The sequence below is a fragment of the Chelonia mydas genome, chromosome 6 (assembly GCF_015237465.2).
Source record: "Chelonia mydas isolate rCheMyd1 chromosome 6, rCheMyd1.pri.v2, whole genome shotgun sequence".
In the NCBI taxonomy this organism is placed as follows: Eukaryota; Metazoa; Chordata; order Testudines; family Cheloniidae; genus Chelonia; species Chelonia mydas.
The window spans coordinates 36,586,972-36,599,981 of NC_051246.2; the positions used below are offsets into that span (position 1 = coordinate 36,586,972).

At 40.2% G+C, this 13,010-nt stretch overlaps 1 protein-coding gene across 1 annotated transcript in view; it reads left to right on the forward strand.

Moving 5' to 3' along the window:
- The window catches only part of ZNF143 (zinc finger protein 143), a 76,131-nt gene that overhangs the window by 3,190 nt on the left and 59,931 nt on the right, over positions 1–13,010 (forward strand). The gene's annotated exons all lie outside the window — the stretch shown is intronic.

The following is a 13,010-nucleotide window of genomic DNA, read 5'->3' on the forward strand; positions in this document are numbered from 1 at the left end:
ATTCGGTGTGCTTCTGTTTCCCCTTCTTAAAAATGACTTGCACCTGGAGCCAATTTGGAAGCTTTAAGTCACTTTTAGGAGGTGTGTCGTGCAGTGACAGTGAAGGAGGGAGTTCTCAAATATGTCAATGACACAAACAGTACTCCATGCTTAAGAGGGAAAGACTTACAAAATGGCATTAAAGGGAATCACCCCCGTGAACGGGTCTCCCGCATTGGAGAGTTGGGAAGCAGCTCATTCTGGAGAAAATGCTGTTCTATCAATAGTATTTATAGTGTCATAAGTATAGGTACAGCTTCACTAACACAAGATGCAAAGAGTCCTGTGGCACCTTTATAGACTAACAGACGTATTAGAGCATAAACTTCCGTGGGTGAATACCCACTTCTTCGGAAGTGTTGCATGCGACGAAGTGGGTATTCACACGCAAAAGCTTAAGCTCCAATATGTCTGTTAGTCTGTAAGGTGCCACAGGACTCAGTCTGGGTCTGTAAAAGCAGTAAACACGACTACCCCTCTGATACTTAACACAAGGTGAGGTCCTTGCATTGTATCTGATAGTCTATTTTACTTTAGCTTTCTCTGTTCATAAAAATAAAATACAGCTATGTTTTTTTTTTTTAATACCCTCACCTCTCTTTTCTTAGCACATTCTTCTTTTCAGAATTTGTAGCTGCATATATACAGTTAGAAGATCCAACTATAGAAAAAACACATTACTTTTGCAGTAGATTACAATATATTTTCACCATTAAGCTGCTTTATGATTTTGTTAAGATGGGTCATCTTGTAAAAATTGAGGCTTTTTAAGAAAACCTAGCTGTTATCAGTGTTCTATATACAAAATCTATTATGGCTTAAATGTTAAGATAATGCAAATTTTAAATCTTTAGTAACTTGTGAAGTATGACATACTTCTCAAATGATTCCTTTTATAGGAATTTGTTTTTTTAAAAATTGTAAATAAAATACTTTTCTAGGATACTTCTCAAAATTTTGGTTCCAGCGTTATAAATTTCCCATTGAATTAGAGGACTTTTTTTCTGTACTAGAAATAACATGTCATGTCATTTCAGGTAGATAATAGACAGTTAAATTTATTTATCTTTAATAGTATCCTTGAAGTAAAGGAATAAGCATTTGGTATATCTGCATAAATGTGCCTTTGGTTATCAAGATGTATTCTTAGAATTTCTAAGGTACAATAAAACAAGTATGCTTTAATGGCTTAGCTTTTTCGATTCATTTTAATAATTTAATTTTGTGAGGGCTTAATCCTCCAAGACTTTCACATTTTCTAGAACAATAAGAATTTGAGTATTATTTTCACAGCAGAGTTTTTCAGCTTAATCAGTAGAGAAAATAAAACTATTTACTTAAGATGATGCAGTGAAATACTGTATGGTCGTGTTAATTACAGGATACCATATAGATTAAGTATAATATATTAAAATTATTTTACTGATGAGCACCATCCCTAGAGTTTATTGCAGTCCACATAAGTTGCCTTTCCGATAGTTGTGGAATAACAGTTTACTTTTAACAGACTATCTACAGAATTATTATTCTGGTTTAGTTGATAAAACCTCAATTCAGTGAACACTTAAGCATGTGTATTACTTTATCACATGAATAATCTTGTAGGTTTCATTGGGTCTACTTATGTTCAATTTATTGCACACATGTGTATCTCTAGAATCCAAATACTTCATAAACGTTAATTTATTTTCGCAATACGCTGGTGAGGTAAAGTGGTAATATATCTGTTTTATAGATGGGGAACTGAGGCTCAAAGAGATTAAGGTCAAAAGTATTCACTAATTTTGGGTGTGTAAACTGAGATGTCTTGGACCTGATTTTTCAGAGTACTCAGCATTACATAGCTCTATGTCCAAAATACAGCTCTCCGGTTATGTCTACGCTCCAGCCCAAGTCCAAACATCTACATTGCATTTAGGCAGACTCTTAGTGTGAGTCCCATAAGTCTGAGTCAGTTGGCGTGTACCAACCACACATTTAATTGCACTGTAGACATGCGTGTATTGACTTGAGTTGTAATTGTGGGTGCTCAGCACTTTTGCACGTCAGACGGCAGGTTTCAGACTGAACACCCAGACAATGAGGAACACATAATTAGTGACAACTTGTGAAAAGTTTGGTTTAGGTAACTTGCCCAATGTTAGTTATCATTGGCTCCCAGTTTCTCTTGTCCAGCCAGTCCTAGCCTTTCTCTCTAGCCACTCCTAGTCTCTTCCCCTCTCTGCTGGCACCCAGTCTCTCCCTTTTCAGTCTAATATCTCTGCCTAGCTACTTCCAGTCTTTTCTCCCTAGTTCCCAGTTCCAGTCTTTCTACCAAGCCAGTGCCAGTCTTCTTACTTAGTCTGTCTCATTTCCTCCTTCAGCTCAGCCTCTCAGTATTCAGGCCAGACCTAGGGAAAACTGTTTCATCCTGGCATGCTTCAGCATGAGCAGGTAGGGGCTGACAAAGAACCCTCACATTCATAACTTTCATGCGCTTCAGCAAATAATGTCATAGCCAATTACTACTGTAGCTAACAACCAGTTCACCCTTATTTCCAGTCTTAGTCCAGAAAAGATTTACAGCCTCCTTTCTCCCCAAGGCCTCTCCTCCTTGCTGCAGAGCAATAGCTTTTATGTTGCACCTGGGTTTGCATAGGCCTTACTTTTAAAATGACACTGGTATGTGGGCTAGAAAGTGCATGTTGACTCCTTCTAAGTCAGATTCTCTTTGTCTTATTCAAAACTGCTTTTGGTCAGAAGCCCTGTTAGAAAATTTCCCTTACCTCCTCAGTTATTCATTGGACCAAACATTCTTCCTACTTCATTCCTTCTGGCTTTATATCTTATTACTTTCAAGGCCTTCCTTCTACTTGGTCATCAGGACTTTTCTTTACAACACACGTTTCTTTAATCAAACTTAAGCTAACTCTTTAATTTCATATTTATTCTACAGGCATTTACAATATTTTCTCTACTGACTTATTTATTGAGTATGTTTAAAAACTATCTGTGAATTTATTGGCCAGCTGACAGCTCCAGAGACAATCCTCTTCCCAGGACAGGTGCACCATGCCATGGCAGTGTAACCTTCCCACCTTGTCCCACCAATCTCTTTGCTTTTTAACTCTAGAGATGGTCCTTCTTAGTCAAAGAATGATTCACTGTGCTTGTTGGCCTTGTCTATGCTGGAGAAATTTGGTGTGCTAATCACCCCTAATCTGCCTGTAACATATCTTGTATTCACACATTTATTCCCAGTAGTGCACTGATGCTTGCTCCACCTTTTGAATTAGACTGGCTTTGAGCTGGGCTGACCAAGAAGTGGTTGTCTCTCATGCCAGATCCACCAGTGCAATGCAGTTTGTGTAGGATCACTGGCATAATTATCTTAACCATGAAAATGGTCTTTCTATTAATTATCCCACAGTCTACTATGTAAGTGCCTATTATACCTTCTGAACTCTACAGCACGGTGGTCAAGGATGCTTGAAGCCACACTCTCCAGGGACCTCAACATCGTGTTGTTTCCCCAGGAGGTTTTTGAAATCTGACTTTTAGAAAGCCTTTAAAAATCTTCCAGAAGTCACTGCTTCAGGAAGCTATTTTGGCATCTGTAGAATAGTTGTCCAGAAACTGTGCATCTGTAATGGTGAAGTACAGTGCAAGTGCGGTCGTGCTAGCTGACTAAACAGCGCTGCTCTTGTGAACGTGCTGCATTTTTGGTTCTTCAGTGCTGTCCTATTCATTCAGTTACCAACAGTACAATTTTATGCTAACAAGCTTGCCAGTTGATGCCAGTTAGGATGGTTATTTTTGTAATGTACAGCTTACCCATTTTGAACTGTATCAAGATCACCAAAATAATTTCACTTAAGTCTTTAACCATCCTTTGCTAAATTAAGTGCACGTATTCATGAATAGTGCTGAGTAGGCCAACTTAACCTGGGTCATCCTGAATCTTCAGCACATTCTCAGTATTGTTTTGTAACCTTCCCACGGTCTCTTTTAAATGTCACACACTCTAAAGGGCACTTTGGGCACCACCAGAGTGCAAAATTTCACCAGAATGTATTATTATTTGTATTACTGTAGCACCCAGGAGCTCTAGTCATGGACCAGAACCACACAGTGCTAGATGTTGTACAAACCCAGGACAGAAAGATGGTTAGTGCCCATACAATTTACAATCTAGAACAATAATATCAGGGAAAATAAAACTTTTAAAATGTCAATTGTTGTGTAACCAAGCTGGTTAATAAGATTCTTTTGTATAAAATGCAAGGATTGGCTATGTTCATTATTAAAGATGATTCAAACATTAAACTGAACATGTTTTTCTCCACGTCTGTTTGGGGTTAAAAATATAACTGCTAGAATAGTAAGAAAGCACAAAGGGTTATGAGTTATTATCACTGCTCTCATAAGCAGGTGTAACTACACTGAAGTTAAAGGTGCACCTATGGCAATGATAACCTCAGTCTTGTACTTATATCTTATTTGCGAATCTCAAAACTAGCAGCATTGTATTACCCCAGAGAAGAACTTAGTTATAACTAACAAGCCTCAACTTGTTGTGCAAAAAAGCTGAAGTGCCATACAAAGGCCAAAATGTGATCTAGAATTTGGTCAGAGTCTCTGACGTGGCAGACCCAACTTTCATCCATTTAGCTACACTGAGTTTGAGAATGAATGTACCATATCTAGATGCATGGCAGTATTGTCTGAAACCATAGTGTCCTCCAGAGCCAGAAATAGATACCCATAATTCTTTATTCCCAGCATTCCTTTGCTGTCTAGCAAATAGTTGTGTAAGACACTTTTCAAAATGCATGTCTGCCCTCCCTCTAACTGCTGGTCTACATAGAGGTTAGCAGCCAAGTACTGCTACCAGTTTCTCCTTTAGCTCAACTTGTGGAGGTTTCTGCTGTGGATTTGAAAATCATGCATTACAAGCCTATTAATGATCCATGCAAGAGATCAGTCTAGTTCCACCTGATAACTTCTGTTTCTTTTCGGTTTGCTTTATAAAACCCTAGGAAATTACATACACAAATTATATTGACAGAAAGTTAAGTTTGCAAAGTCAAGGACTTGGAAATGAGGAACTACCAGAATTCAGGATGTGTGCGCAAACTTAATTTGTCTTCATTGTGCATATGTGTTATAGTCTTTACATAATCAATATTCTGTATGTTTTACAGGACGCATGCCACATTTAGTGCACGGGTTAGACATCTAATGAGGCAAAGAGTTGCAAGAAGAGAAGGAGTATTTATTATGTTCAGAGCACTAGATTGGGACCTGTGAGAGCTGGATTCTATTCCTTGCTTTGCCACGGACTTTCTATGCAAAGTTGGCCAAGGCTATCATAATATATACATATACCAGGGAACTGAAATAAAATTGCACAGACAACCTTAATTCTAGCATTTCTTAATTTTTCAATGGGTAACTATAATATTGTTTTGACATATTATGTATAATTTATAACTTTTATTCAGGCAGCCTCTATTCCGGACTTTTAGGCATCATTGAGTTCTCCAAGCAATTGTCAGTCCTGACCTTCTGCATTAAGGTCTGGAGTCTTATGATCTATATAGTATGATTTCAGGACTAGCACTGTGTGTGTCACTCTGAAGCCTATTTTCTGTCTGTAGAGTCAGTGTAAAACAATGGAAACCGCTACAAGCATGTTTGAGGGCTCCTTTTATTCAGAATATCACCAGATTAAAACATTACTGGGTTTTGCCGTCTGTGTAACGTTACCAAGGGTACAATCTGGACAGTTGATCAGCTATGTCCCCTCAATTCTCCAGGCTGGGGTGCCTTTTACATTGCTTCACTGTGGGAGCAACCACTCCTGGTCTGCTCATGCACAGCCTCCAGCATGTAAATTACTTCCAGTTATACTGTATGAGTGCTATGGCCAGCCACTCTTTAATTACACTGCAGAGTAACACCAGCAAATTCCCAGTTCCAAACTTCCCCCAGAAATGTGCCAAGCCCTTTCCTGGACAACACAAGATTATATAAAGTCTGCAATTTTAATAATAGAAAATGATGTGGACAAATCCTGTTATCTCAAATAGTTTCCCAAACACTTCAGTCCAATCACACAGTTCACATAAAACAATAAAACAAGTTTATTAACTACAGAAAGATAGATTTTAAGTGATTACAAATAATGAGGCCTAAAATTCAGAATTTGGTTACAAAGAAATAAAAGGTCAAACACAACTAATACCTAATTTAACAAACTTAAGTGAATTCAAAGCAAAAGGTCTCTCTCACCACATGTTTCAGCAGTCTTACTGGCTGAATTCGTTTCAGACAGGATCCCTCCCTCAGTCCAAAGCTGTTTCTTTATTCCTCAGGTGTTGTGACTGCCATGGGTTGAGAGAAAGGGTGGACTAACTTGAGGTATCGGTTCTCCATTCTTCTACTTTCCTCCTTTTTGAGAATCATCTCCAGCGGGGGTTCAGGAGACAGAAAGTCTGTGGGGATGGGAACCTTCTGCTGTTTCTTTGACAAGATGTAAATTTCTCATTCACCTGTTTTCCTGCCAAAGAATGGCCACTTAACAAGGTGATGGTTTGACTTTGTTGTCACCTGGCTGAGGGTTTTTTTGTCTTTGAGGAACTGGTTTGTGGCGGCTTTCACAGATTTGAAATGTGTCTTAGGGCACGTCTTCACTAGCCATGGCAGCAGCGCTTTAGCGTGGCTGTGTAGTCTCGGCACCAGCGCTGTAAAAAACCACCTCTGCGAGGGGTTTAGCTACCAGCATTGTAGCACTGTCTACACTGCCATGTTACAGCTCTGAAACTTGCAGCGCTCAGGGGGGTGTATTTTTCACACCCCAAGCGAGAAAGTTGCAGCGCTGTAAAGTGCCAGTGTAGACAAGCCCTTAGTAACATCATACAGTAGAATCTTGTAACTTTACATACAGTGTTGCCACACGTATTTTACCAGGACAATAATGATCAGCAAATTCAGAGTTTTCAAGTGATATCCCTTACAAGGCGGAGTTTGTACAAAATTTATCATAGTCTTGAAACAGGGGTGAACATAGGGTTACAGACTGTCAGTCTGTTACCATCCAATTTTAAATTCTTAGCCATTTTAACTTTGAGTTACACCTGTGTGGTTTGAAGCTACCTATGTCATGCCAAGAGTCCTAGATCATTGTAATAGCAGAGGTAATTCAGCCAGTCACTACCCTTACTCAGCAGCTAATTTGCATGCTCCAGGTTGTATCAAGGAGACTGCACACATGGTGGATTCCTTGGTCGAACTGCCACTCTTGTGCACTCCACATGCTGCCATCACAAACCTCAAAGCACAACACAAACAGCATACACAATAATCCCCAAAACACACAGCCCCTCACTGCAGCACGTACACTCATTCTCCATTCACACAAATCAACACAGAATCCCCCAGCACTACTACCCAGACACAAATCAATGCAACCACCAAACACAGCCCCTCACTGCAGCATACACATACTATTTGCTACCTGCACAAATCAACATACAAACTCACCATCCTCACTCATACTTACCATAAAACCATAAATGAGCCGCAAAACAGCAGGCCATCACTAATACATGTTAATTGCCAATTAACTTATAACCAACATGTTAACCATTGTAACTGTAAATGCTAATGTAGACACTTCACAAAATGAGTTGTGCCCTGGAATAAACATTTGTTAAGTGTCTGCTTTAGTGTTTACAAGTGTAAGAACCTGTATACAAGTGTTACAACATGCCTGAACACTCTAGTCAAACATATTTAGGCTTTGTCTAGACAGGGGCAGCACCTCAAAGGTATTTAGGCACATTAGGAGCCTGAATACTTTAGAGGTTCTGGGTCTTAGTGTTCTAAATACATGCAGTGATCCTTTACGCATGATCTGCAATTTTATCAACTACAGGATCTCCGTTTTACAAGCCCCATCAATGAAAGCCGGTATTGTTCCTTTATTTCTGTTCTGTGTTATAAGGCTAGGTGTCTTTTATCATTCTGGTTGTAGTTTTATAGTCCTGTTTTAGTTGTTTTCATAAGATTTTTTAAAATATATTAAATTATTGTACAGCACCAGAGGTGTGTTTATAAATAAAATTAATATTTATTATTCCGTACCCTTCAGAATACCATCTACAAGGACGGAGAATAAGTAGCAGCTAACCTACCTTTCCAGGTTGATTTTTCTCAGTCTTTTTTCCCCCTCTACCCTCAGTTTCTTCCTTGGTCTTTTAGTTTCCTCTTGCTCTCTCATCAGCTCACTTTTCCGTCCCCGACTTTGCTGTTCTTACAAATTTTACTGTACTTCTTGTTAGTTTCTCCTCAGTGACTGCCATGTTTCCCCTCTCTTTATGGGGATCCTGCTGTTGTTGTTACCCTTTTCTTCAGTTTTCTTTGTCTAACTTCCCTGTGATTCCACGTAAGATTCCAGCTTCCCATTTCTCAACTGACCTTCCCATTCCCAACTGCCTCTTTGCCATCCGTCATTCCAGTTCTCAACTGCCTACCTCCCTCCAGCCAAGTTCCTAGCTGCTGATTTCCCAGGTGCTCATAACCCAATTACCACTCCCATTCCCAGATGCCCATTTCGTAACTAACACGGTTGCTCCCAGCTGCCAAAATTCCAGCTGCTATTCCTGATCTCTGCTTCCCAGTGCTCAGCTGACACTCCCAATGCCAGCTGCTGCTTCCAGCTCCCATTGAACCATCTGATTTAAACATTTCATCCCTTCTCCAAGAAAAGGAAAAGAACCCAAAATATTCTGCTGCTTGTTTGAGTACAGAAGCATGTTACATAGGCATCTTGTTTGACTGCTGCTGCACTCTGCATTATTCATGATAGATCCAATAATTCTTTCCTCCAACTTATGCATGTTCAAAGCTCGTTTTTTGTTTTTGGTTTTTTTTTAATAAAATGTTCACTGCTCTACATTTATGGAAGGTAAATTTTGTCTGCCATCAGTTGCCAGTGTTTAAAGTCCATTTGAATTTTACATTTCTCTGTAGGTTTTCTACACTAAACCCAGTGCCAGCAGCAATCTTCACTCATTCACTAGCCAGTTCTGCCTCCAAATCATTATAGGCAGGGCTGGTTTTACTGCCTCTTGTTAAGGTTCCCAGGCACACTGTATTATAAGATCGTGTTTTCAGTTGATTAATCAAACTTTAACCAACATTTTCCATGTAAGGTGTCTCAGGCTGAATTTTTTGGGAAAATGTCAGACAAAATGGGTCAGCTGTTTCCAAGAATGAAAGAAGGGAAAAATATATTGTTTTGCCCCTACTAAAATTTTGTGAGGCCTTTTCTTTAAAATGATCAAGTAGCATGCAGTGTAGCAGGGGCTTGAAATTTGGAAGGGGTTGCCTTTGTGTGAGGAACGTGTCTTTTGCAGTAAAAATAAGTTCATAGCAACAACTGCAACTAAGCTTGCTTTAGCCCAAAGCTAGAGTCTCAGAAAGGCTTTCTCTGTAATGGCTTCTCTCACAGGCTCTGGGCTGCGGTGGGGCAGGGCACTGGAACAGTGGAGATTGGGACTGGGTGCCAGTGGGGGAAATGGACATCTGATGGAGTTATGGGGACAACACTGAGATTGGATAAGGAGCTGGGGTGAGGGGAGGAGACTGGGACTGACTGGAGGAGGAACCAGTGAGGGGGAGAAGAGAGACAGATGTGACAAGGACCTGAGGTGTGCGTGATGGGGAGAACTGGGATTGGCTGGGCAAAGAGACTGAGACAAGGAGGGGATGAGGTGAGGAACCCAGTGAGGGAGACTAGTTGGGAGCCATTGGGGTGGGGAAGAGACAGTTCAGGCAAAGAGCTGGGAGCGGGTGACTGGGACTGAGAGTTGTGAGGGAAGATGAGGCCTCAGACTGAGAACCCAGAGGGGGAGACTGGGATTGGCTGGCAAGAAGACTAGGATGAGAAGCCTGAAGAATGGAGAGTGGGTAGACAGGGAGTCTATGACCGTGACAGGGAGCCAGGAGTGGGGAAGAAACAGGACTGGGGCAGGTTGGAGGGGGCTGGGCAGAAAGTCTGAAGACTGGGGGAAACGAGTTTGTGTCCACTAGAACCCGTTTTCCTCCAGAGTGTGAAATGGTACCTCAGATTCCTCAGTCTCCCCATTTCTCTGCTGTCAGCAAATATCTGTGAAACCCACTGGCAAAACGTACGTTTCATCTGCCTCTAGTGTTGGTCCACATAGAGAATGATAATCTACTACTGTTATCAGTTGGCTCGAGTAGCAGAGGTCTGTGTGGAGAATCTAAAGATTCCAGCCCTGCTCATGAATCTTGGGTGTCAGTATGATGCCACATGATGACATTTCTGGGAGTTTGGGGTTTTTTTCCAACTTGCTTTTTAGAAACCTAGCAAATTACACACACACAGCTATGTTAAAAGAACATTATTAAGGTTACAAAGTCCAGCCAACAAACATTACAAAATGCCAGAATTAAGGTTGCCTTTGCCACCTTAATTTGGCCTACTTGTGCATATGCATTATGATACAGTCTTTAATTACATGATCACATACAGTAGAACATCAGAGTTTATGAACTGACTGGTCAACCACACACCTAATTTGAAACAGAAGTGTGCAGTCAGGCAGCAGCTGAGACAAAAAAAGCTAATATAGTGCTGTGTTAAACATAAACTAGTAAAAAAAAGATTTGACAAGGTAAGGAAACGTTCTGTGCTTGTTTCATTTAAATTAAGGTGGTTAATAGCTGCATTTTTCTTCTGCATAATAAAAGTTTCAAAGCTGTATTAAGTCAATGTTCACTTGTAAACTTTTGAAAGAACAACCATCACGTTTTGTTCAAACTTACAAACATTTCATTACAAACAATCATCATTCTTGATGTGTTCATAACTCTGAGGTTCTAGTGTACTCTTTTTTTTTCCAGAGGACCCTCTGACTCATTCAGTGCCTAGAACAGATGGTGCTCTAGGGATGAATCAGGGTTGTACAGTGAAGGAGGCTGTTGATTTCAGGCCTCCTGTCTTATTTGTTTCAGAAATTGGAAGGTGTGTAGTGAATGAGGCAGGGAGTGGCAGGAAGAGCAAGGATGGTCTCATGGTTAAGGCCCTGGCAAGTTCAATGCTGTCCTGAATAACTGGATTTTATCCCTGCGTCTGCCTCAGAGTTCTTGGTGCAATGCTAGTCAGATGACTTAAACCAAACTTTTCACAAGTGGTCACTAATTGTGTTGTTCTCATTTTCTGGGTTCCCAGCTTGAGACCTGGGGTCTGATTTGTAGAAATGCTGAGCACTCACAGCTGTAACTGAAAGCACAGTTCCTACTGATTTGACCAAATAAGGTATTATATAATGCTAAGTACTCTGAAAAATCAGGTCCTAGACATCTGTTTGGACACCCACAATTACTGGGTATTTTTGTCCTTAATCTCTCTGTGACAGTTCACCATCGGTAATACGCTCCTGACAGGGGTGTTGTGAATACATCAACACAACAAAAAAAACCAAACCCCCAAATAAACTCACAATAGTGAGTCTCAGAGCCTGGTTCCACTGACGCAGGCTCACACCTCGGGGCTAAAAATAGCAGGCTCAGGCTGGATACCGGGCTCTGAAACCCGGTGGGGAAGGAGCGTCTGACCAGGCTCCAAATTGAGCCCAAATATTTATATTGCTATTTTTAGTCCTACAGTAAGAGCACAGGGAACCTGCATCAGCTGACCTGGGCTCTGAGACTCACTGCTGCCGCAGTGTTTTATTGTTTTCTGTGTAGACGTACCCTGTTACTAAGTGAAGAATGCCATAAAAAAGCCCACAAGGAAGTTAATTCTGTCTTCTGAGCATAGTAGGTAGTAAATAAGGCTTAAAGGCCACACATTAAAAAATGAGAGTAAACTAAAATATTGAATAGCTACTCTTCAACTGAAGATCGTCCATCCCGTGCAGTGCATGAGGCAGGGGTCATGGAAAAAATAATATGTGATTATGTAATTAGAACATTATAATAATGCCTAGGCACAAGGAACCTGAATTAAGGATGCAGAGACCACCCTAACTCTGGCATTTTCTAACTTTTGAGTGCTTGACTTTGCAACCCTAATAGTGTTTTTTTCACATAGGTTTTTTGTGTCTCTAATTGAGTAAAACAGTGGTGGCCTCTGTAACAACCGTTAGATTATCTTTGCTGTTAACCTCTGTCTGTACTGAGTAGTCAGAAGTTCACTGACTCTTTTTGTTTTTAATTTTTTTTTAATCCACTGCAGTTTTTCTCTTTGTCCTCTAGTGGAGGGATTTTATAAAATATTTTGAAAATTCAAGTAAATAATTGTGACTAGATCATTGAAATTTATTTTTTTCTGCAAATAAAAGCAGACGTTTTCTCATACAACAGACATGATGATTTGACCCTGTCAGGCTATACTTCTTATTTAAGTGTTCTGTTCTTCTGTCTGTAATCCAACTCTATTCTCATGATCTCCCTTGACTTTTTTTTTAAAAGACAGATACCATATTAGTAGCTTTCCAGTTTTTAGCTACATTAGGTCTTTTAAAGGATGTATTGTATGAATATAAGAGAGGCAACACAGTTCAGTGGACTGAGCACTGGGCTGGTGGCCAGGACCTCCTTCATTCTAATCCCTACCAGATTCAGAATGTAGTCATGGGCAAGATCAGTAACTTCCTTGCCTCTGTCCTCCCATCTGTAGAATGAGGATAGTTACTAAGCAACCTATTTGAGAGAGGTGTCTTGAAAATTAATTAGTTAATGACTAGAGAACACTCTGAGTATGTAAAGCACTATGTAAGTGCTAAGAACTTAGACCATCATCATTAATAATAAAACCCAACTTTTAGATAGGGCTTTTTGTCTTTAAATCTCAAAGCTCTTTATAAAGGAGGTCTGTATCACTATCTCTGTTTTACAAAAGGGGAAATTGAAGCACAGGAAGGGAAGTGACTTGTCCATGGTCACCCAGCCGGCCA